Raw genomic sequence first — 25,682 nt, 5'->3', positions numbered from 1 at the left:
AGCTTTTATGCCCTGAACATTGGTATTATTCTATTATAATAAAATGTTGGCAACTCATTTTACATATTTTTCGGTTACTCATGTTACAATTTTTAATGTATCCTTGTCATGTTTCATGTCACTATTATTAAATATTTGTGGTTTCACTACCTGTAGTATGTATTACTAACAACACTTGATATTTTCCTACACTAGTACAGTATTAGTTTGTTAGAAACAAGAAATTAATGATAGAGAGGAAAAAATTGCTAATTTTGGTTGTAAAATCGCGTTGTATTGCATGCTAGGTGATCTATTTGACCAAGAATTATAAACTGTTTATTTTGTACTGTCAAGTACACAAGAAAGGTCTTAGTAGCGCGAGGATTTGTTCTGCAGAAAAATGTAGCTGAAGAAAAAGCTTAAGCAGAATAGTCGCAGACAATTTTCGGTATTCCGTCTTTATTTTCACTTTCATGACAGAATATTGGAATAATTGTTTTACTATTCTGTTTCGGAATTTCTTAAAATTCAACCCCTGCAACATAGCGTCAAAAACGAAATATTCCCTTGGTAGATGGTGAAAGCTGTTGTTACCATATGGAACTGTACAGCATGGTTTTGTGCACAAACAACTTCATTTATCTACAGATCACTACGATAAAACTGAAAGTACAATCAGTGAATCACATGTCTTGACGCCATATTAATATATGTAAGGAGGATAACTCTGTTTTGGAAAGTACAATGGTGTTTGTATCAAATGATGTGTGTCCCTTTTTCCCTAGTGAACCAGTGTAAGCTATTTTCAGAAAAAGCTCATTAATATTCATGAAGATAATCTTCGACAAAAGATTGTTTGAACAACAATTAATGACAGTGACCAGATTTCAGAATAAAATCAGGCAACAGGTAGTTAGTATTATTTACACTTTTGCTATTAAGTGGACTGCTGCTGTGGTATGTGAGATTGCACGCCTTTTCCCATAACCAAAACCGGTCTAATGCCAAACAATAAAAAATTAAATTTTCAAATTAGCATATTCGATTATAAATACAGGACATAATTCAACAATATTTTTTACCCTCTTATAAGTGTCTCCCACGGTAATTTTTAAAAGAATTGCATACGGTAAAACAGCTCACCGATGGCAATTTTGAGCCTGCCTGTGGCATTTTTTTTTTTAAAGTGACATTTGCAGAAAATAAACTTGACTGAAAGGTTATTTTGCTGTATGTAGACATATTTCAAATGTGAAAATGTTAAATATTGGCAGATTATGTACACCAGGTTGAGGTGGTTTACCGACGGCACAAAAGTGCCTTCGGTAATGCTCTCTACTTACTGCAATTTATATCTCAGCCACCGTCAAGTTCGAGCCCTGAAGCCACTGTAATAAAAATCATGGTCTAGCAGGGCTAGCTCTGGGTAAGCAAAACAATTTGCCAAATTGTCTATTAAACTTCAAAAATTGCCAGTTATTTTCTAAAATGAGCAGTGTGATGTTAATCATTAGTTCCAGATTTTTAAAAATTTCTGGCAATAATAGTTCAAAAGGAGGCCATGCTTTTGGGCGCATCACAAACCAATACAAATTCAAGATAGAAACAAACCAAATGTTGCACCTCCCTGAATACTTTTCATCTTCATGTTTATATGCAGTGTTTCCGCCAGAGGGTAAAACAAGTATGGTGCCAGATCTAATTTGGTTTTGCAGATTGCAGGGCTTCTAGAATTGTTATAAAATACACTAGCCATGGGATCATGATTTAAAGGTTTTACTAGCCACAATTTTACTAAATAGTAATGATCAGATATGTCACAAAGATGGAGGTAGAGCTTAAAAACACTATGATTGAGGGTTGGGACAGGATATTCATGTTTACAAAATAAGACGTAACTGCAATATTTGACAAAGAAAAAATTCACTAGCCGTCGGGCATGGCATTAGTAGTTATTCACTAGCCCAACATTGAATATCACTAGCCATGGGAATGGGACTACCATAATCTAGAAGCACAGAGATTGTTTTTTAAGTTAACCGTGTGACAAAATTACTCTTTATCATTACCATAGCCAAATTTTCTTTATTGCAGGAACTTATCTGTATGACAATATTTTAAATGGCTACCCATAATCTTTGGGTTTGTGTATTTAAATCTCCTTAATTTCGGTTAATGTAAATGTTTCAAAAAGTATTTTTGGTTTTAAAACTGAGATAAAAACAATATTTTTTTTGGTCTCCAAGAGCTTGAAATGGTTGATTGTACATAATCAGAGTAGGTAAATTTTGCTTGGAACAAGTAAAAATTTGCTTCAAAAAAAGAATAACCTTCAGATAATAAACAGACTATGTTGAAATTTATCCTGACTGAATATTTTCCATATTCTGATAATTATAGTTTTTGTCATCAGAATGTTGGCGGGTCAAGGTTAGACTAGTTTTTATTTTAATGTGGAGAAGCATTACAAGTAATAATACAGCTAATTTTTAATGTCACTTTTCATCTCCTTATTAGAGTACATGACATTTCAATTTTAAGAACGATGGTAAAATTCCAATGCACAATTGCCATTGGGGCAATTCCACGGTAACGGAATTACGAGTTGGAGAGATATTTCAGGCATTAAACTCAGCTAATCCACATAACAAAAATTATCATAATGATGTAACTATGTAATACACTAGTACTGCACTAGTGCTTGTCATGGGCAGAAGTGAGACTCCCTACTGCAAGGTGTAGTGCATGAGTACTTAATTAAAGTTTGGTAACGGAATTACGTAAAAACGGACACCATTTTTACGGGCACCGCAAAACATCTATAAACTCTGTGAAGTATGATGAAATAATTATTTATCTTCATGATGGAATATCTTCTAATGACTTGTGATTAACAAAATAGAAATTATATTACAAATTATCTTTTCATAATTTTGTTGTACAACATTGAATGCCGGTAACAGAATTACACAGTTTGGTAACAGAATTACCGCTCTGAATTTACTTTTGAAACACAATATTTATTTACTTTAAATTTGATTTGCAAATATGTTGCATAATTTTATAAGTTAAATAATAATTCAGTATACTTGTTTTAAGCATTTATATTAATATTTCAAATGATAACTAGTTTCAATATCGGTAACATGTACACATATATGAGTGGAGATTTAAACTAGCACTAAACTGTGTACATATTACATAGTAAATGTTTAAAATGTTTGACAACAATTGAAAAAAATTCTTGAACAGTGACATTGTTAATAACAAAGAGAATTACACCAGGTCAGAGGAACACAGGCCAATTAAAATTATATAAACTGACCGTCAAACATCTAGATTGTATTACGGTAAGTGAAAGATATTATGCCTAATAATAAAATTCCTCATCTGAGGTTATGATAACATACATGACAACATTCAAAACACCAGTATTTTCTTTTTTGGCCAATCAAACATGCCATCTTTCCATTTTAAGAATTTTACTCAGATTAGATTTCCTTGTAAAGACAGCATTAACACTATAAAACGGTTGCTTTCTTTTTGTCCATTATATACATTTAAAAGCATAATGTTGGTAATTAGAATGATACTTTCTATTTTCTGGATATCCTGTCATTTAAATATAAATTATTAAATACATGTACAGTCAATAAATGCCTTTGGATAAAGTAAAATTAAAGTTTGCTTCAAGTAAACATGTTATGTTACATTTCCACTTTCTGGACCCTATATATGTTTAAAGATCTATACAGAGCTTGAAATTGTGGCCTGTAAAAAGTGAAAAGAAGTCTATTTTTAAATCTTGCAAGTCAAATAAACATTCACCTGCTAAAATTAACTAAAAATTGCGTCATTTTTCAAAAAACAGATGTACGTACGATCATCTCATCTTGTATTTAGCTGAGGCCGAGCTCATAATTCTATTACATTTTTAATTTTATAATGCTCTAAACTACATATCAGGTCTTTAGTTTCCACACACTGTCCCAAACCCTACATTCACGTTGTGCTGTCTTATTTCCAGCAGGCCATTTTTGTTTCACAGCAGGCCATATTTCTTTTGGCCTGCTATTTAAAAAAATAATAATGGCAGGCCATATTTTGCTTCATATTTCGAGCCCCGATATAATTCTAGTAGGTTTCGATTATAACTTGAATTTTGTCATGGATTTGCAGAAGTTTAGTCATCATAATGAAGTAGTACTGTTTGGTTAAAGTGTATCAGATTTCCTTAATTTCTATATTGTCAATGGATGACGTTTATATTTGCTATGGGTGTTCCGCAAATGCATTTGGAGCCACTACTAGTACTATTACCATATGGATTTTTAAAAAAGATTTTGTATATCTTCCTATTGTTACATCACTTGATGTATTGGTGTATATGGATAAGAGTAGCATTTTAGTACTATGTAGGTTTATATTAAAGTGTTTCTTGACACTATATACCAAAGACGGTAACAGAATTACAAACCTATGGTAACGGAATTACATGTTTACAGCTATATAATTTTACTAATAATGTATGAATTTGAAAGTAAATGTGTCGGATTATGTGCATTAACATATACTCAGAGAATATGAGATCTAACTTTTTGTTTGTTTTCGGTAACGGAATTACAAACTGATTCTATGTTTTCTAATTTCCCCTAAATCTAAAAAAAAAAAAAAAATCTTCATTAAAGTGGATTATGAAGTGTAGTACTTTGTTAGTGGTAAAACAAAAACACTAAGAAAAAGAATATTACCTTCAATTACATGGCTGCTGTACATAAATTCATAGTGTGTATTACGGAAGTGTCGTATTTATAGTGTGACGGTATCCTCATAAAATAGTTAAAGTCTAACACATCCATTTATTTTACAATATTTTACTTACCAGATTTGGATTCTCCAGACAATTTTACATTAAAAACAATCTTAATATATCAGGAATAACATGATTAGATTTTTTCACTCCCATGTCCACTTTAGCGTGGAATTGCCCATTGAAAGTATTTGTTTGAACATACTACAGGCCTCTGAAAATTGCGAGAATGATTGGTTCATTTGCACATCATTCATGCAAATTTAATTTAGCATAACTTATTTTTTGTTTGTGGGTTAAATTTTGGACTTACATGCACATAATGGATTATGCAAAAAGAAAATGGGTCACCTTAATTTATTGTTGCTTAACCAATAAATGGTGTACGCAAATATTCAATTCTCAGGGGCCTGTACTAATGCATCTATGAAATACGGATTTAAGCGTAAATTACAGCAAGATGCATTAAATTACAAAGCCAACACAAGGGTGCAAAAAGTGACGTTCTTTGACCATAATAAAGAGTAGCTGGGGTGGGAATGCTAGTCAGTTTGCCCCAGTGTTTGGACAACTCGCCCCAAACTTTACTGTTCATAAATAATTGTAACAAAATTAAAAATAGATGTCTACAACTTTGGTGTCAATTTATTTATTAATATTGGTTAAAATACGCTATTATGGCCACTTACTAATGGTTTTATATTGGAGATATCCTAATATTGGACAAATAATCTATTACAATGAACTGTCAAGCGAGGTTTGTGGGTTTGTCCATTATTCTCTTAAAGGAATGATCAGGCAAGGCTTTGGATTTAGACTGGTGTGCGATATTTAATGCAGGGCAAGCTCTGGGTGAGCAAAATATTTCGCCAAATTGTCCTTTAAACTAAAAAATTGTAGAAATCAGTTATTTTCTAAAAAAAAATGTCAGTTAAGTATTACATAAAATTATTTCACCAAATAAAAATAAAATTTGACAACTGCTTTAACAATTGGAGAATTTGGCAAGTGCCAGACCCAGCCCTGTAATGCACATTATTGCTTAAAATATTGGGCATGAGTTCCTTATTTTCCCCATAACGATTTTAAAGAAATATTTGTTAGAATTAGTTAACTTTAAGGTTAGGGTTAGCGATAGTTATATACAATATCTTTTAAAACAATATGATTATTTGATGTTGTTTGTAGTGTTTAATGCAATACCCCATTAATATGGCTAATTCAATACCCCAAAAGTGGGGAAAATAAGGAACTCTTTCCGTCTTTAAAAGTTTTAAAGAAACACTTTATATGGCCTCTGTCGCCTTTCAAAAATTAACATCATGGCAATGTACAGTACCTAAAAACTTACCCCATCCCAAAAGCAAATACCACTAAAAACACCTAATTTATTGGCTATAAATGCACCATTTTGCAATTTAATATTTTGTTAATTATGTCTCGATTCTGGTATATTTTTTAAACAAATTCCTGCAGAAAGTTCAAAACAAACGTGGACAGCATGTGATAAATAATAGAGCTGCTTATATTCAGTGGCCCTAAAACAATCCCCAATCATGACTAAAATTGTACTAATTTTCATCACCGACATATTTTAGTTTCAAATTCATTTTAAGTTATTTACTTCAAAAACGAATCAATAGAAAACAGATCTATTACAAAACGTATTAATTACTGTATATAACTTTTTAAATGTTAATAAAAAAAAGTACAGAAAAAAATGCCAGGTCTAAAAACTACCATACAGCATTTTCACACAAACACGTGTTGCAAAAACGCCGCTATTTACCTCTTGCATAAAAAAAAATAAAATAAAAATGAGTCATGAACAGAAACAAAGCCTTTGTTTGCGAACTTAAACGATAAATACAAAATTATCAGTCAATATAGAATATTTTCCCATTCCAAATTATTAAAAAATACTTGTATGTCAATTGTGTGGTTCAAAATGTACCTACCTCAACCAAAGGGAGAGTTTTGGCGCGCAGGAAGCCATTGGCCGGCCCTGTCGATTAGATGTGCACGTTGACCTACATTTGAGTTAGACGCTACTACGCAAAAATACAGCCCTTAGTCAGACATGACTCAAGATGACAACTATCGGAAAAGTTCTTACTTAATCAATAATACATAAATGAAAGCAATATACTAGCAAAATATAACGCACCACTGAAAAATATATCCCGAGTGCGTTTTCAACTGCAATAAGCGAATGGCGGGAACAGCTACACAACGCGGCCAAGTTCAAAAGGTCGTTAGAAAACCCCCGGTCACATGACCCGCACCATCATGGTATCCAATTCTTGGCTTTCGTCACTGTTGTCTTTGAAATAGGCCACATTTTCACGTGTTTAACAAAAAGTCAACGTGACACTACGTTAACTGTTACGAATAATAGTAGCTAAAGTATTTCTTGACATAATGTACATAGTGCGAGGTGTCAGAAACTTCCATAAATACGCAAAGGCGCGAAATGACGGGATTTTTTTCTCTCTGAAAATCGGGCACATGCATTTTCCTTCTTTCCAGTGTCAAGTAACGTGACATGGCATACATATTCAGATAAAAAATAACACCTACCATCATCTTGGGTACCATCTGAATCATCTGGATAGAAGTCAATATCTGGAAGAAAAAAATATTTTGTCAAAAAAGGCGCAAAAGTACAAATTTCGACAAACAAAGTACAGTGATGTGAGGTGGACTCACCCGCCATGTTGAAAAAGACCACGAGGTGTCTTTTCCGATATCTGATTGGTCGTTTCCTGAGGTCGTCTCACTACTGATTGGTTCATCAACATTTGTTTTTCAATCCTTTACGGAAATTATCGAATATTTGTAATACGGAATTCACCGATGAGTCATGTCACACATAATGTACCGATGTTTAGTTTTCTGAATGGATAGAGTAATTTGGTTGTAAACGTAGTAAAACGATCGTTTCAAAATGCCTCTTCTTGTATAATGTCACATTTAGTTAACGATAGTGTTCACATGTTAACCATAAGCTTTATCACCAAGAACACTAGTAAATCGGCATTCAAAATTTCTGTTCACAGGACAAAGAAAACTCGTTCCATTTTTATTCCTATCCGATTCGTGAAAGACATCCTAAAATAGAAATGGAGACAAATGGGTGCAATAACAAAGAAAACATCCACACCGCAAAACCGTTATATCAGTTAAACTGCTGATATGTACTACCTCGGTCCAACTGATGTTAAAATAAATGTTTGAGATTCTTACGCAGAATAATTACGTTGTGTAGTCGAAATGTTTTGAAAGAGAACAAAGAAAGTTGATACAGGGGACTCCGTGACCCATAAATGAATAACCGGGTGACATCAGATACACATGTATTATGAAAATGAGAAACGCCACAACTTGCCTTTGTACCACTCGATCGATTTACAAATATTTAGTGGTTACAGGCGAATATGACTTTTAAAGTTTAAACCATATACATATTAAATTTTAGTTTGACAGAAAAAAGAAGTCTCACAACCTTTGTGTTAATAATGGTAATTTTACGATTTCCTTAGAGAATAAAATCTTTTATTTTTCTTTTTTTCTTTTTCTTCTTTTTTTTTTTTTTACACTTAAAATCGATACAATTAGTGGCCTTGACACAGATGTAAGACATGCAGAGTTCTTTGTTATTGTTTTGATTGTGTGTCTAAAATTAGCAACAAATGAAAACACGGTTATCTGACCTAATATATTGGATTTTATGTAGCCCGATATATATCTGGTTGCGACCTGAATTTGACAAATTGAGTTCGACAACAAAATACATCGGAGTAGTTAATTATAATAAGTGTTAAAAGATAAATATATGGGGGTGGGGGTGAACTAGAACAGAAACACGAGGCACTGATTTGTCATGTGAATTTGACCGCCATATGTGTGAGGATACATCTAGATATATATATCATATATGCCAGCAACGGGGTAGGATGTGTGTGTGGGGCGGGGATAAAGTTTATTTCGTTTAACGACATCACTAGAGCGCATTGATTTATTAATCATATGTCAATGGATGTCAAGCCGCGCCATTTTCTCTGTTAGCAGCAAAGGATCTTTTATGAATATGCATTGTCCCAAAGATAGGAAAGCACACACACACACACACACACACACACACACACACACACACACACACACACACACTATATACATATATATATATATATATATATAATTATATATATATATATATATATATATATATCGTGGGGGCATTGATTGGAACGGGACAAATACCAGTCAGACAATGCGTCAACTGAAGAGGTTCGATCATACGACCAAAGTACCTCAGGCAAGCGCTCTACCGACGGAGTGGTAAAACTTAATTGCCTTTCAACGGAGAGGGACGCATATATTCTATGTTTTAGTCTCAGGAATGGGCAGTATATCCTTGTCACCCTACCCACACAATCCCTCGCTTCCACCATCTACTAGTATGACTTTATGGCTATCATAAAAAAATTGTAAAAAAAAAATCAGGAATTATTGTGCATGGTAGAACCAATTTTTGCTGCTTTGACACCCCACCCCACTCCACTTCATCGCACCCAACCCATCCACCCGTAATTGACATCTTCCGACGCCCATGCAAAATTAGATTTACATGTATTTATTAATTATTATAGGTGTAGATCTATATAAAATATAGTATTAAAATATTTGTTGGTGTTCTTTAAATGTGTAATTGCTAATTGTCCTTAGTACACACACACACACACACACACACACACACACACACACACACACACGGAGAGAGAGAGAGAGAGGGGGGGGTAGGTAGAGAGATAGACAGACAGACAGAGACGGACAGAGAGACACACACAGATAAAGAGACACACATACGCACACACATGTATATACTTAATACATACAATAATACACATACATAATATACATATACATATACACATACATAATATACATACATACATACATTTATACATATATACATTTATATACATACATACATGTATACTTATGCATATACATACATGTATACATATGCATATACATACATATACAATTTTTTTTACATATATATATTATTATTACCCTTTAAGATAGTGAGAATAATTGAAAGCGCTTTGTTGTTTTCAGTGTTTTATATTTTATGTACCGTATATATCAGGGGTCGAAATTGGTTGACATTCTGGCAGGATATTCTGTCCGGTAAGCTACAAATTCTACCGGTTCGAATTAAAACCTGCCGGACCAAACCTGATTGAAACTAATGTGTGAATATAAACGTAAATTAATATTTCGACCCCTGTACACATACATACATACACACACACACACACATACATACATACATACATACATACATACATACATACATACATACATTATGTATGAGAATACTTAACAGTGGCGGATACAGAAAATCCATTTGGTGTGGGGGGAGTTGGTGTGTGTGTGTGTGTGTGGGGGGGGGGGCAATGCAGAGGGTAAAACGGGTATGGCGCCATACCCAAATTATTTTGCAGATTTTATTTTTTTTAAGTGAACTTTTTGACAAAATTAACTACTCTTATCACTACTGTATACTTTTCTTAATCCTGAGCCTAAACGTAACCCATTTTCTTTCTGGGGGAGGCCCCCCCATACCTCCTGTTGACTGTGGTTGCATTCAATTCAATAACGCCATACCCAAACATTTCTTTCTGGCAGAAACACTGCAATGATATGTGGCCGAAGGCATTCCTCGGATTCTCGAACGTAAAAATTGAAAATAATTAAATAAAAATATAACTGTTTAAAAATGTAAGATGGTCCGAGCCCCTGCCCCCACCCCTTCCCCTTAGATCCGCCACTGCTAAGAAACTAGAAAATTAACCGTGCTCGAAATCCATGGGTTAAAATTTAAATTCGCAATGTCAGTAACCTACTCTGTTCCGGGACATGTCGCTATTTTGGGAAATAACCTATGCTATTTTTATAAGGTGTCGTTGCTTTGAACCCTGACTACTATGTCCGGATGTAATATCTTTGTGGGCCGAGGTTTTCTGGAGAAGATTGTCATATAATAATAGTATATGAAGGAAGGAAATGTTTTATTTAACGACGCACTCAATACATTTTTTATTTACGGTTATATGGCGTCGGACATATGGTTAAGGACCACACAGATACTGAGAGAGGAAACCCGCTGTCGCCACTTCATGGGCTACTCTTTTCGATCAGCAGCAAGGGATCTTTTATATGAACCATCCAACAGACAGGATAGCACATACCACGGCCTTTGGTATACCAGTCGTGGTGCACTGGCTGGAAAGAGAAATAGCCCAATGGGTCCACCCACGGGGATCGATCCCAGACCGACCGCACCTCAAGCGAGCGCTGTACCACTGAGCTACGTCCCGCTCCTAATAGTATGTGATGTATCTTGTCAGGCTCATTTCTAGCGGGGATATTTCTCGTTCCGTGGGACGGTGTATATAAAATATCCCTTGCTACTGATGGAAAAATGCAGCAGGTTTCCTCTCTAAGACTATATGTCAAAATTACCAAATATTTGCCATCCAATAGCCGATAATTAATAAATCATATACATAGACATATCATATGCTCTAGTGGTGTCAATAAACAAAACAAACTAACTTTTTTTCCAGCTGGGTAGCAATAGGTACCCTTGAAAAAAGTGTGAATAAGAGTCATTTTCCTGCTCAAATTCTCAATGGCGTATGACTACTGATTTGCCAGTTATAAAAATATATTACTTCACACACAGTTAAGCAAGCCATGGGGTTTAAAGTTCGTGACCCTGGACTGGCGACAACCCATGCAGAATATATTAGGGCACAGCGGGTGTTTATAAACATACCTGTAAAACGCAATTCTGTAGAAAAATAAATAATAAAGAGACTATCCTGAGTTTGCTGCCTTAGTAACATGCATTTTTAACAAGTAAAATTACATATTAAATGTACATATATTTAAAATGTCAGTATCTGTTTATTTATAATACTTCATAAATGGCTGATAGATTCCATTTATCTTAAAACGTATCTAACGAGTTGTGATATAAATGGTATCTAACGGAGACGAATGCATTTGTTTCTTTTATATTTTTAAAAATATTTTTTTTAATGACACGGTGGGTAGGTGTAAGGCCACTACATCGACTTCTCTCTCACTAACCACTGGCCAATTGTCCTGGACAGACAGTCTAGATAGCTAGATGTGCCCCGGACAGACAGTCTAGATAGCTAGATGTGCCCCGGACAGACAGTCTAGATAGCTAGATGTGCCCCGGACAGGCAGTCTAGATAGCTAGATGTGCCCCGGACAGACAGTCTAGATAGCTAGATGTGCCTCGGACAGACAGTCTAGATAGCTAAATGTGTCCCGGACAGACAGTCTAGATAGCTAGATGTGCCCTGGACAGACAGTGTAGATAGCTAGATGTGCCCTGGACAGACAGTCTAGATAGCTAGATGTGCCCTGGACAGCATGCTCGAACCTAATTGGATATAAGCTGGAAAATAACTATAAATGAAAATATAACCAACTCCATTCGTATTAAAAGTTAAAACAAAAGTTTCCAGTAACATGAAGAATTTATTATGAGCTGCATTCTTGTTAACTGTCGAGGCGGGACTTAGCCCAGTGGTAAAGCCTGATGCGATGTCGGTCTAGGATCGATCTCCATTGGGCTATTTCTCGTTCCGGCCAGTGCACTGGTCACGACTGGTATATCAAAGGCCGTGGTATGTGCTATTCTGTCTGTGGGGTGGTGCATATAAAAGATTCCCTGCTACTGATGCAAACACGTAGCGGGTTTCCTCTCTAAGACTGTATTTCAAAATTATCACATGTTTGACATCCAATAGCTGATGATTAATAATCAATGTGCTCTAGTGGTGTCGTTAAACATTTTTTTTCTTGTGAACTGTCGGACTAAAAAGAAAATTATATATAATATATTCAGATCCAAATTTAGATAGTCTTTCAAATGGGGTTGGGAGTGAATATATATGTTAATGAAAGAAAGAAAGAAAAAATGGTAATAAATATGTTGGGCCTCAAGTGGGGGTGGGGTGGAGCTACTGGCCTGTATACTATCGGATATTTAGTTTAGAAGAGGAACAAAGATGAACACTCCCAGTGACCCACTCTTCGTTAGATTGTAAGGGGATACAGTAGCCGAATTCCTTTAGATTAACTCACCTTTGCACTGACTGACATTAGCCTAATCCAAAGGTATAGCGTAATATGAACCTAGCCGACCCTTTTGTTTACATTTTCCCTGTACACCTATATCACTAGCTTAATACTGTCTAATAATTCTGGCTTTTTTTTTTTCTTCTTTTTTTTTTGATAACCTTTACATCTCGACTGAATGTAAAAGTTGTAGCAAGACTAACAGATCAAGATTAACGGCGAGAGTTACAGTAACGGGCAAATAATCTTTTAATCATGCCCCCGGACACCCCCCCCCCCCCCAATAACTCGCGCTTTCGGCGCTCATTCAATTGCTCCCCCCCCCCCCCCAGTAATGTCCACCATGCTACTGGCCTGCGGGTGGGGGTCGTCCAAACACTTCCTTCCCCGACTCTCATAGCCTACGCCCATGGATTTACTAGGGATGGGTAGTCTGAACATTATGATAGTTTTTATATCGCTATACATGTATAATTATATTAGCTTGATATTGGTATTTTGTATTACGATACATAATTGTGCATTTTTATGTGTCCATCGAAGGGGTCGATCCTGCGATGTCAAACCCCAGGCGAGCGTTCTATCGCTGAGGTAGATCCCGCTCCGACATGAAAGGGTTTGCAGTAATCCCTGGGATATTCGCACTAAACACGAACAAGAGACAATGTTTATAGGGTGCAATTCCCCCTCCCCCACCTTCAAAGACAGGGTCATGTCGTGACCCACATAAACAGGATTAGGTCATGCTATATACTTCGCCTCTACTTCTGTGTATGTGGATGTAATTCCATTTGTATTGATTTTAATACTTTTGTTTGACAACCAATGGCCGATGTGTAATTTGTGTACTGGAGTGTCGTTAAACATTCCTTCCTTCGTTCCTTCCTTCGTTCCTTCCTTCCTTCACCCTTCATTCATTCATTCATTCATTCATTCATTCATTCATGTATTCATCACCCAAGAATCTCACTGTTTTAACACTGCTTAATAAATTAACGTGTTAATTAGAAACAAGAAAACGAATATAAAGTTTAAGACATTTTTAAACTATGCCTATTTGGTGTCTAATATAATTTATGTAGGCTTAGTGAAAATTAAATAAAGCTATTTCCCTTTATCCCCTCAGTTAAAATTTGTTTTATTTAACGACACCACTAGAGCACATTCATTTATTAAACATTTATTAATTTTGACAGAAAGAAAACCCGCCACATTTTCCCATTAATTAGTAGTAAGGGATCTTTTATATGCACCATCCCGGACAGAATAGCACATACCACGGCCTTTAATATACCAGTCGTGGTGCACTGGCTGGAACGAGAAATAGCCCAATGGGCTCACAGACGGGGATTGATTCCAAACCGACCGCGCTTTGCCACTGGGCTACGTCCCGCCCCTTATCCCATCAGAAACAATGTTCTGTTGTAAACATTTTACATTGCTACTTTTTAGAGAGAGAGAGAGAGAGAGAGAGAGAGAGAGAGAGAGAGAGAGAGAGAGAGAGAGAGAGAGAGAGAGAGACAGAGAGAGACAGAGACAGAGACAGAGAGAGATAAAGCGAGAGAGACAGAGACAGAGAGAGACAGACAGAGACAGAGAGAGATAAAGCGAGAGAGAGAGAGAGAGAGAGAGAGAGAGAGAGAGAGGGGGGGGGGGGCAGACAGGCAGACAGGCAGACAGACAGTAATGAATGAATTAATAAATGTTTAACGATACCCCAGCACAAAACCATATCGGCTATTGGGTGTCACACAATGGTAAATACATACATGAATTGATGATCAGTACAAAATATTCTCAAATCAAGTTAAAATCACAGTGTAATTAGCCGTGCAAAAGTATACGTATCACAGGTAAGAACGTGCAAAAGTATACGTATCACAGGTAAGAGTGTGCAAAAGTATAAGTATATATCACAGTAAGTATATTAAAAGTTCGAATAAAAATCAGTATCTCGTAGAAACTTGAAGATAAGTTCAGGGTGGAATCGAAATGATTTCATCACGTTTTATTTACCAAATATATTTTTCCTTGTTGGTCCAAGATGATTACACTCCACCAAAATATGGTGACAGAGAGAGAGAGAGAGAGAGAGAGAGAGAGAGAGAGAGAGAGAGAGAGAGAGAGAGAGAGAGAGAGAGAGAGAGAGAGAGAGGTAACAGCAGCAGATGAAGAAGAAGAAGCAGAAGAAAAAACCCAGCAGTAGCAGTAGCAGTAGCAGTTGCAGTAGCAGGAGGAGTAGTAGTAGTAGTAATAGTAGTAGTAGTAGTAATAGTAGTAGTAGCAGCAGCAGCAGCAGCAGTAGTAGTAGCAGTAATAGGAGTAGCAGTAGCAGCAACAGCAGCAGTAGCAGTAGTAATAGCAGTAGCAGTAGCAGCAACAGCAGCAGTAGCAGTAGCAGCAGCAGCAGCAGCAGCAGCAGTAGCAGTAGCAGCAACAACAGCAGTAGCAGCAACAACAGCAGCGGCAGCAGTAGCAGTAGCAGTAACAGCAGTAGTAGCAGTAACAGCAGTAGTAGTAGTAGCAGTAGCAGTAGCAGTAGCAGTAGTAACAGCAGTAGTAGTAACAGTAACAGTAACAGTAACAGCAGGAGCAGTAGCAGTAGCAGTAGCAGCAGCAACAGCAGCAGCAGCAGCAACAGCAGTAACAGCAGTAGTAGTAGTAGTAGTAGTAGTAGTAGTAGCAGTAGCAGTAGCAGTAGCAGTAGCAGTAGCAATAGCATCAGCATCAGCATCAGCATCAACATCAGCAGCAGTAGCAGTAGCAGTAGCAGCAGCAGCAGCAGTAATATCATGTAACAGTAATATTTGTGTGGAACTCCATGATTATTGTGGGTTTTTTCGATCCTGGTACGTGTCACCTTCGTGCCATCTAAGCCTAAAGCCGGCCTCACACGGTGCGTATTTGTTGTGGTAAGATACGATACGACACCCTAGCGAATCGTCCCATGTTATGATACCTGCGATATGATTATAGACGACAAAATGCTATCGTGTTGGTAGCTTGTCGAGCCGTACAGTTTTGAACATGTTAACATGTTTCAGCCGTGTCGTGTCTTGGCATAGCTGATCGCACCGTGTGAGAGACCCATCATGTCGTATCTCACACGATCGAGTCGCATCTTACGTAATCGCACCACGTGTGATCAAATCGTAGTCAATCTTATCGTACTGCGCAGTTACATATGGTGTGCTTATTGTGTTTCCAAATAATTATTATAAATGTTATTTATTTCTAAATGTGTTGGTGATGACGCTTTTATATAAGCTTTATGCATGTATCATGCACACCGACACACAATAGCCGGGGGCGGTAGGGTAGCTCAGTGGTAAAGTGTTCGCTTGATGCGCGGTCGGTCTGGGATCGATCCCCGTCGGCTATTTCTCGTTACAGCCAGTGCACCACGACTGGTATATATAAAGGCCGTGGTATGTACTATCCTGTCTGTGGGATGGTGCATATAAAAGTTCCCTTGCTACCAATCGAAAAGAGTAGCCCATGAAGTGGCGACAGCGGGTTTCCTCTCTCACTATCTGTGTGGTCCTTAACCATATGTCCGGCACCATATAACCGTAAATAAAATATGTCGAGTGCGTCGTTAAATAAAACACTTCCTTCCTTCCTTCCCAATAGCCGATGCGAAATTTTATGTGTCATGCACAATTCTTCTCTCAGCCGTGGGTGGTCATACTTTACCTTTTACTTCTGTCTTGCAAGCTCTGCTTTTGGCTTTTAGTTTTTGGTAGATTATTAGAAATGTAATAAAATTGTGATGAATTAAAATACTGAACATTACTACCTTCATGTATGATATCATGTTATGGCCAAGACAAGATATTGTTTTCCCAATTCAAAAAATAATAAGAATGGTCCATCATTGCTTTTGAGTGGAGTTATTAGACGGTTTTTTTAACAACACCACTAGAGCACATTGATTAATTAATGATCGGCTATTGGATGTCAAACATTTGGTAATTCTGACTCGTAGTCATATGAGGAAACCCGCTACATTTTTACATTAGCAGCATGGGATCTTTTTTATGTACTTTCCCACAGACAGGAAAGCACATACCACGGTTGTTGACCAGTTGTGATGCACTGGTTGGAACGAGAAAAGCCCAATTAGTTGAATGGATTCACTGAGTTAGTTCAATTCTGCGACGCAAGCACCTCAGCCGAGCGCTCAAAAGACTAATTATTAGACGGATGACAAGATGATTGAATGATGCAATGTGTTAGTGTTAACAGAATTACAATATGTTTAAATTAACTGACATTTGGCTTACGTGGTTGGCACCATTTTTCTTCAAAATTACAATACAAATAATTATTTCTGTTTGACCGTGTAATCCTTTGTTTTTATGTCTGTACACATTTTTTAAAGCTAGAAACTTCCTGGACAAGATATTTTGTTATTGATTCATTACACACATACTCAATGGTAGTCACGGCATGATAACCACGCCCTCGACCAGAGGAGCTTAACCTCATTTCTGCGACAGAATCTCCAGCATGGAAGTGGGAAGCGTGACCCAGAAGACTTTGGTGATAAGTCAGCCACAAATGACAACAAAACATCTTATAAAAGTTGTAGGAAATAATACCATGTGCGGGGATTTTCTCTGCGACCCTGTGCGACAAAATATAATCTGTGGTTTTTGTTTCAGGATATTCCGCGATATCTTTAAATAGGCGTATCGAATCGCAACAAATACGCAACGCACCGTGTGAGTCCGGCTTAATTTTGCACTATGTAACATTTATTTCAAAATAAAGTAATATTATAGTTCGCAGATTATTATTTAATTATATATTAAATGAAATAAGTTAAAGTTAAGCACATTTATTTATTAATCATCGGCTATTGGGCGTCAAATATTTGGTAATTTTTGACATATAGTCTTAGAGAGAAAACCACGCTACATATTTTCATTAGTAGCAAGGGATCTTTTATATGCACCATCACACAAACAGGATTGCACATACCACGGCTTTTGATATACCAGCCGTGGTGCACTTGCTCCAACGAGAAATAGCCCAAAATGGTCTCACCGACTGGACTGATATATTAAATGACTGTAACATTTTATTTGCAACCGAATTGTATTGAAAATAAAAAAAAGTACCGTATAAATGAATATACGTTATTCGTTTACTTGATGTATGTTGGATATGATAACTATATGCGTGAAGGCATCTCAACATTACATTTACAGCTTACAATTTACAGACCCCCAAAACTGGGGGCCACGGTGCCCTCCCGCACTCGAGGCAGAAAATGTAACGGGTTTTTGTCTTCTATAAGTGCAGAGCGCACATAAAGTCAATACTTTTCTTAATGTGCAGGGCGAGTTGTTTCGCTCTATTTAGCAAATGTAAAACGGCGAGGAATTTTTTTTATGTTCTTGCTGGAAAATTTATTTTGTTAATAATGATGCAATTACTTCAATCTGGATTTAGCGAGTACGGTAGGTTACATATTTTTGGTTTGTGTGTCCATCAGTTGCACTATTTCGGCTAAGAAACTGTTGATACATGGTGCCACAAGTTTTGAATACCAGCTATATAGACGATATGTAACATATGTAACGATATGTAACGATATTCAGACGTAGAAAGAACCACACTTTTTACGTCCCTTCGGACTTGTCTTCTGTTTAAATAGAGATTGTGCCCCACTCCTCCCCTACCACAAATATGTTTCCTGCGGTCCTAATTTAGGCTGTAGAATTTAGTCTAGAATTGGTGGTACTAAATTAAGAAATGGTGTGAGGCACAGATAGTATTGTGTTGCTACTATACAGAGAGATGATCAGCGTTGAAGATTTGAAGTTAGACTACCTCCCCATCATCCGTCTGTACTCGAGTTGGGGCGGGACCTAATTTGGTCAGAAGAACGCTCGCCTCGGGTGGTTGCGTTGTAGGATCGGACCTTTATTACGCGCCTGGCTTGGTTAGGCTGCCGGTCCAGTTGGGAGGAGGACGACGTGGAGACTTGGGATTGACGAGGTGTGTCTAACAGGCGGTTGTGATGGCAATGGTGGAGTTGGGGTCGTCGATATATCTCTGGCTTACTCTTCCCCTCTCTCCCCCCACCCTCTCTCTCTGTCTGTCTCTGTCTCTACGCCCCTCTCTCCCCCCTCTCTCTCCCTCTGTATGTCTCTGTCTCTCCGCCCCTCTCCCACCTCTCTCTCCCCCTCTCTCTATCTGTCTGTCTCTCTCTCTCCGCCCCTCTCCCCCCCTCTCTCTCTCTCTCTCTCTCTCTCTCTCTGTGTGTGTGTGTCTGTCTGTCTCTCCCTCTTTCTCTTTCCCACCCCCTCTCTCTACCCTTTCGCTTTCTCCCTCCCCCTCTCTCTGTTACAATTATTTTCGTGCAACTAAGGTTCAAGTACGCTGCCCTGGGCACACACGCCTCAGCTATTTGGACTGTCTGAGAGAGAAGTCGATGTAGTGACCACTGAGACGTTAAATTCGCTTAGGATTGGGGTCTGGTACCGGGAGGCGAACACAGTATCTACCACCAGCTTATCCACTACACCACCGAAGCCGCCCCCCCCCCCCCCCACTACATGACACCTCTAGAGACATCCGTTTCCAGATTCTATTACTTCATCTTTGTCTTGTGAACAATGGTCTTCTGACAGAGCAACAAGATGAATGAATGTTAAAACGACACTCCATCACAAAAAACCCCCCCCCAAAAAAACCAAAAAAAAAAAAAAACGTCGTGTTTATTATAATTCACTGATCATTAAGCGACAGATTTATGGGCTGTAAGCAAAAAAAAAAAATTTTTTTTTATCACAGATGATTATCAAATTTCCATAAAGATATTGAATATGTGTTGTATTCGCCGCTATCAAGGAAACCCATAAGAATGTTGCCACCACCCATGTATCATGAAAAGGTGTTTTTTTACGACACCACTAGCTTGCTTTATTAGTCATCGGCTATTGGATGTCAAACATTTGGTAATTTTGACATACAGTCTTAGAACAGAAACCCACTACATTTTTTTTTCATTAGTAGAAAGGGATATTTTATATGCACCATCCCACGGAATAATACATACTGCGGCCTTTGATATATATATACTCGCGTCGTGATGCACTGGCTTGAACGAGAAATAACCCAATTGGTCCACAGACGGGGATTGATCCCAGACCGACCGCGCATCAGGCGAGCGTTTTACGACTGGGCCACGTAATGTATCACTATGAGGAACGAAGTTAAATTTTGTTTTGTTGAAGACCACTGGAGCACATTAATGAATTTATCATCGGCTATTAGATGTCAACCATTTGTTTAATGCAGCAATGGATCTTTTTTATGAACTTTCTTACAGACAGGAAAGCACAGGGCCGTAGATAGCGGGGGGGGGGGGGGGGGGGGGGGGCAACTTAAAGAAAATTAAGGAGTTTTAGACTATTAACTACTCAGTTGCCCCCAAACAAAAAATCCTAGCTACAGCCCTGAAGCACATGCGACGATCTTTGTCCAGTTGTGGTACACTGGTTGGAACGAGAAAACCCACAATCAGTTGAATGAATCCACCGAGATGGATAGACGCATAATTCTGACGGTGCAGGCCATGAGAACCACGCGCATTAACCGACTCTAAATATATTAAAGTGCCTCCTTTTTTCTGGCTCTACCCCCCCCCCCCCCAACAAAAGAACCCCAAATAAACAAACAAACATTTTCATTGGGTTGCCTATTCACGGACGGTTACAATTATTAGGTCTGTAATAGGTCTGTAATAATCAAATGGCCACAACTAATAGGATTCCCAAGATAGTGTAAATGTTTGTAGTTTTTTTGTTTTTTTTTCACCCTGGTGTTAATTTTACGCGATCGAAACTTAAATTTTCACTATATATTTGTATCCGAGGCCAGGACCGTACTCTCCGGGGGGGGGGGGGGGGGGGGGGGGGGGGGGGGTAGGGGGCAGTTGCTCCCCTGAGAATATTTTTTTTTACTCCAAAAAATAGCATACGCATCTCAGGATTTAATTTGTATAGTGTTTCATTTGTTTATAAAAAGTAGTGCCCCTCCCTCTAGGAGTTTGATCAGAATACGGCCCTGCTGAGGCATGGTAATACTATGTAAACAATGTATCCATTAATGTTATAGGCCTTCAATGTTGTTTGAACGCGATAGTCTTGAAAATCGATTTTAAAAAGTACTATAAATGAAACGTATACATTAGGGTACTCGTTATGTGGGAATACTAGGGAAGAAGATATGGGTGAGGGGATGTCAAACTTTACCATTGACCAAAGTTACCGATACGGCCATTGGATAAAATTTAGAACTGATGGTGCCACATTTTGAACCGGCTGTGGTGTGGTGTATTGCATACATTAAGTAACGTAATAAAAGTTAAATTTTATTGCGGGACCCGAGTATCAAATGTTTGTGAATTTATTTGTAATTTAGTGGCGGGACGTAGCTCACTGGAACCGCGCTCGCCTAATGCGCAATCGATCTAGGATCGTCTCCCGTCGGTGGGCCCATTGAGATATTTCTCGTTCCAGCCAGTGCTCCACAACTGATGTAGCAAAGACCGTGGTATGTGCTATCCTGTCTGTGGGATGGTGCATATAAAATATCCCTTGTTGCTAATCGAAAGAGGCCATGAAGTAGCGGCAGCGGGTTTCCTCTCTCAATATCTGTGTGGTCCTTAACCACATGTCCGACGCCATATAACCGTAAAATAAAGTGTGTTGAGTGCGTCGTTAAATAAAACATTTCCTTCCTTTATTTATATATACAGATTAACACGAGTGCCAGGAATGTGTGTGTGTGTGTGTGTGTTTGTGAGTGCGTGTTTGTGTGTGTGTGCGCGTGCGTGTGTGGAGGGGGTTAAGGAAAAAGAAGACACACTACTACTCAAAAGAATTTAAGGGTCAAAAATTTATAACCAAATAAGTTTCAGAGTGTATTAGATTGATGATGTAAACTATACCAAAAATTTAATTTATTGTTCCATATTTACAAAAAAACACAAATAAACGTCACTGTATACAAGAAAGTCACATGACATGCTGTCAAAGTTGAAGGTTGTCAAACATGGATTTTACACATTAGAACATTCGTTTAATAGTGTGTGAATCCACCCCTGGCGCGAATACACTCGACACATCGTTGCCTCATGCTGTTGATCAGACGTCTGAAGAACTCTTGGGGAATGGCCTGCCACTCTGCCATAAGAAGTTGACCCAGATCATGAAGGTTGGCCGGAGGGGCATAGTTATCCATAACTCTCCTGCCTAATTCGTCCCAGGCGTGCTCTATTGGGGCCAAGTCAGGCGAATATGCTGGCCAATCCATCCTGGCGATACCTTGTTGTCTGAGAAAGTCCGTTACCACCCTGGCGCGGTGGGATCTGGCATTGTCATCCTGCAGAACTGCCCCGCCGCCAATCTGCTGAAGGCCTGGGAGAACCAACGGCCGGATAATCTCATTCAGATATCGGATTCCATTCAGATTGCCATCCACCACATAGAGGGGGGTCCTGTGGTGGATAGAGATGCCGCCCCACACCATGACGCTGCCACCACCGAAACGGTGACGTTGTCTAACGTTAACGTCAGCGAAGCGCTCCCCAGGACGTCTGTAGACACGAACCCGACCGTCGTTGAACTGGAGACTAAAGCTGGACTCATCAGTGAACATCACTCGACTCCACTGAACACGTTGCCACCGCAGATGAAGTGTGCACCAGTGACGTCTGGCCGTTCTGTGACGTGGTAGGAGTGGTGGTCGAACAGCCTGGCGACGGCAGCGTAGATTATTGGCTCTCAGACGATTGCGTATGGTTTGATCAGACACTCGAGTTCCAGTCGCAGTCCGCAGATTGTCACGTAATCGGCGTGCAGTGGTTGTGCGTTGACGTAGAGCCATATTGGTGATGTAGCGGTCCTCTCTATTTGTAGTGCTTCGGGGTCTTCCGGAACGTGGACGATTTCGAACAGAATTCGTTGCTTGGTACCGTTGCCACAGTCGGCCAACGACACTCTGAATGACACCAAGTCTCAGAGCAACATTTCTTTGCGTATTGCCATCCTGAAGCCAAGCAATAGCCCTTCCTCGATCTTCGATAGTCAGTTGAAGTCGTACCATTGTCGAATTTGGAGTGTGCATCGTACACGAACGCAAGCTCCAATTATACGGAAATTCAGCATTGGGAACATGGAATACACGTGCAAAGCGTGCAAATGAAGCGCTTTATGAAAAAGCAAGTTATGGGCACTTAGCAGACCTTTCGCTTTCGCCCTAATTTACGTGCAAATGTAAGCATGTTTTCGCCATTAGAACTAGTCGACAGTGTCAATGACAGTGGATTTTAATTCATTTATGGGTTGCTTAGACCCACTTTCGTCAAAATGGAACAATACCATGCGTGACATTATGGTCTAGCTAATATAATTGACATTCAGAAAATAATGTCGAAAATATCGTCTGACCCTTCAATTCTTTTGAGTAGTATATATATATAAAGATGCAATGCATAATTCAATGTTGACGTGTTCACCAAATTTTGTTTATCCTGTGACATAATTAAACTACTATTACGTTATTTCTGTGTATGCCATACACCACTCCACAGTCAGTTCTAAATATGGCACCATCAATTCTAAATTCTCTTCGACTGACCTGTCAGTAACCTCTGTCAACGGTCAAGTGTGTCACCTTTAACTCGTAACATTCCCACTCGTTAACGCAAACACTTTTCATTCCTGGTACTATTTTTTGTCTATTTTCAAGACTATCGCGTTCAAACAACGTTGGTGTCCTTTGATATGAATGGATACGTTTTCTACACAGCATTACCGCGTTACAGATACAAATATGTACTGGAATATTCAGTTTCGAACTTTCGATCGCATGAAATAAACACCCGCGTAACCCCCCCCCCCCAACAAAAAAAAACCCAAACCCCCCTCCCCCCAAAAAACAAACAAACAACCCAACCCAACACCAAAATGTCGTGCAGATTTGGTTTTGATAATTAGGGAGATCCTGTTAGTTGTATTGAAGCCATTTGGTCATTACAGACGTAAATCTTTTACAACATTCCCATTTTTAACACAAAAACAAAAACAATTTAGATAATGTATTGTTAGTATTTATGAGTATTTACCTCTCGAGGCGTCAGGAATCTGGCTACAGATCTTTCATCTTTAATAACCATATATTTTGGTGATTAGATTACCAGTCGTGCTTTTTCACGAGCAGGTGCATGAGCCCCTTTTCCCTTTAGTCCACTCCCAATGTTTCCACCTAAATACGTCCCTGATTTCGATGCTTCATCTAGAAAAAGAGAAGAAACCCGATGTCGCCCCACCATCATGCGGCACTGTTTGGGATATTCAATGAATGAATGAATGTTTACCACCTCAGCACAAAAATACACATCGGCGTTTGGGTGTCAGAAAAGGTAAGGAAGTTCAACCTTCCAAGTCTCCACTTGAGGACAAATATGCACGTGGGGGTTTTTGGTTCTACTTTGTACAAATAGTTATAAATATATGGCCTGTAACTCACCCCCCCCCACCCCCCATTACACACACTAAAAACTATGCCCCTGCACTACAGACTGTGTCCCCTCTCCAGATGCCATACTAGTACCTATGATTTTGCAGTCATTGTCCTACAACTGAACACAATTCCGACGAGCGCTCTATCTAAATTGCGTCCTCTGCTATGTGTAACTGTTTAGGATTTACAATGTTTTTGTTTGCTGGCTTCAGGCGAGTGTGCAAAATAAATTTCAGGTCGGTGGGTGGGTGGGGTGTTGACGGGCGGGTTAATATTTTTTAGGGGGTGGGTGGATCCGGGTTCATGCTCACGCGGAATATTTGGAACACTAGATATCCTGAAATGCAATTTCCTGTATTCTACAAGTACAATTCTTCATGACAAATGCTTGTGAAAAAAGTTTGTTTTGTTTAACGACACCACTGGAGCACATCGATTAATTAATCATCGGCTATTGGATGTCAAACATTTGGCAATTCTGACAGGTAGTCATCAGAGGAGGGGGCGGGACGTAGCCTAGTGGTAAAGCGCTCGCTCGATACACGGTCGGTCTGGGATCGATCCCCGTCGATGAGCCCATTGGGCTATTTCTCGTTCCAGCCAGTGCACCACGACTGATATTTCAAAGGGCGTGGTATGTACTACTCGGTCTATGGGATGGTGCATATAAAAGATCCCTTGCTGCTAATCGAAAAGAGTAGTCCATGAAGTGGCGACAGCGGGTTTCCTCTCAATATCTGTGTGCACTTTCCCAGAAACCAGAAAACACACACCACTGCTATTGACCGGTTGTGGTGCACTGGATGGAACAGAAAACCCGTCCAATCAGTTGAATGGATCCGCTGAGATAGATTGATCCTGTGACGTAAGCACCTCAAGCAAGACAAATGCTTGTAAATGCAACACTTTTTAAATGTATTTTTCACGATGTATTTATTTATTTATTTGCTTTGTTTATTTTTAGTATTTTTATGTTACGCTAAATATAGACCCTATATAGGGCCTATATGAACGCCATAATCATGTACCAAATTGTTGGATCAAATGAAATAATTACTTAAAGGGACACACCTTAGTTACGGCTAGTTGTTAAACATTACGGCGTTGTTTTTCGCTATTAAACCCATTTTTTTTTCACAAATAAAATTGCACTTTA

At 38.5% G+C, this 25,682-nt stretch overlaps 1 protein-coding gene across 9 annotated transcripts in view; it reads right to left on the bottom strand.

Annotated features, from left to right (window-relative positions):
• The window catches only part of LOC121388461 (serine/threonine-protein phosphatase 4 regulatory subunit 1-like), a 50,481-nt gene extending 43,073 nt beyond the window's left edge, over positions 1-7,408 (bottom strand). For 7 of the 9 annotated variants that reach the window (XM_041519805.1, XM_041519806.1, XM_041519804.1 and 4 more), the window contains exon 1: positions 7,373-7,408. The gene's annotated coding sequence lies outside the window, so the exon portion shown is untranslated. Of the gene's footprint in view, positions 1-6,750; positions 6,920-6,959; positions 7,029-7,372 lie in introns of those variants that run through there. The other 2 variants (XM_041519802.1, XM_041519803.1) reach the window with 2 other exon arrangements.
• Between the last annotated feature and the right edge of the window lie 18,274 nt (positions 7,409-25,682).

The sequence above is a fragment of the Gigantopelta aegis genome, chromosome 14, assembly GCF_016097555.1.
Source record: "Gigantopelta aegis isolate Gae_Host chromosome 14, Gae_host_genome, whole genome shotgun sequence".
Lineage (NCBI taxonomy): Eukaryota > Metazoa > Mollusca > Gastropoda > Neomphalida > Peltospiridae > Gigantopelta > Gigantopelta aegis.
Note: the sequence above shows the minus strand (reverse complement) of the source record. Positions and strands in the feature narration are given on the sequence as shown.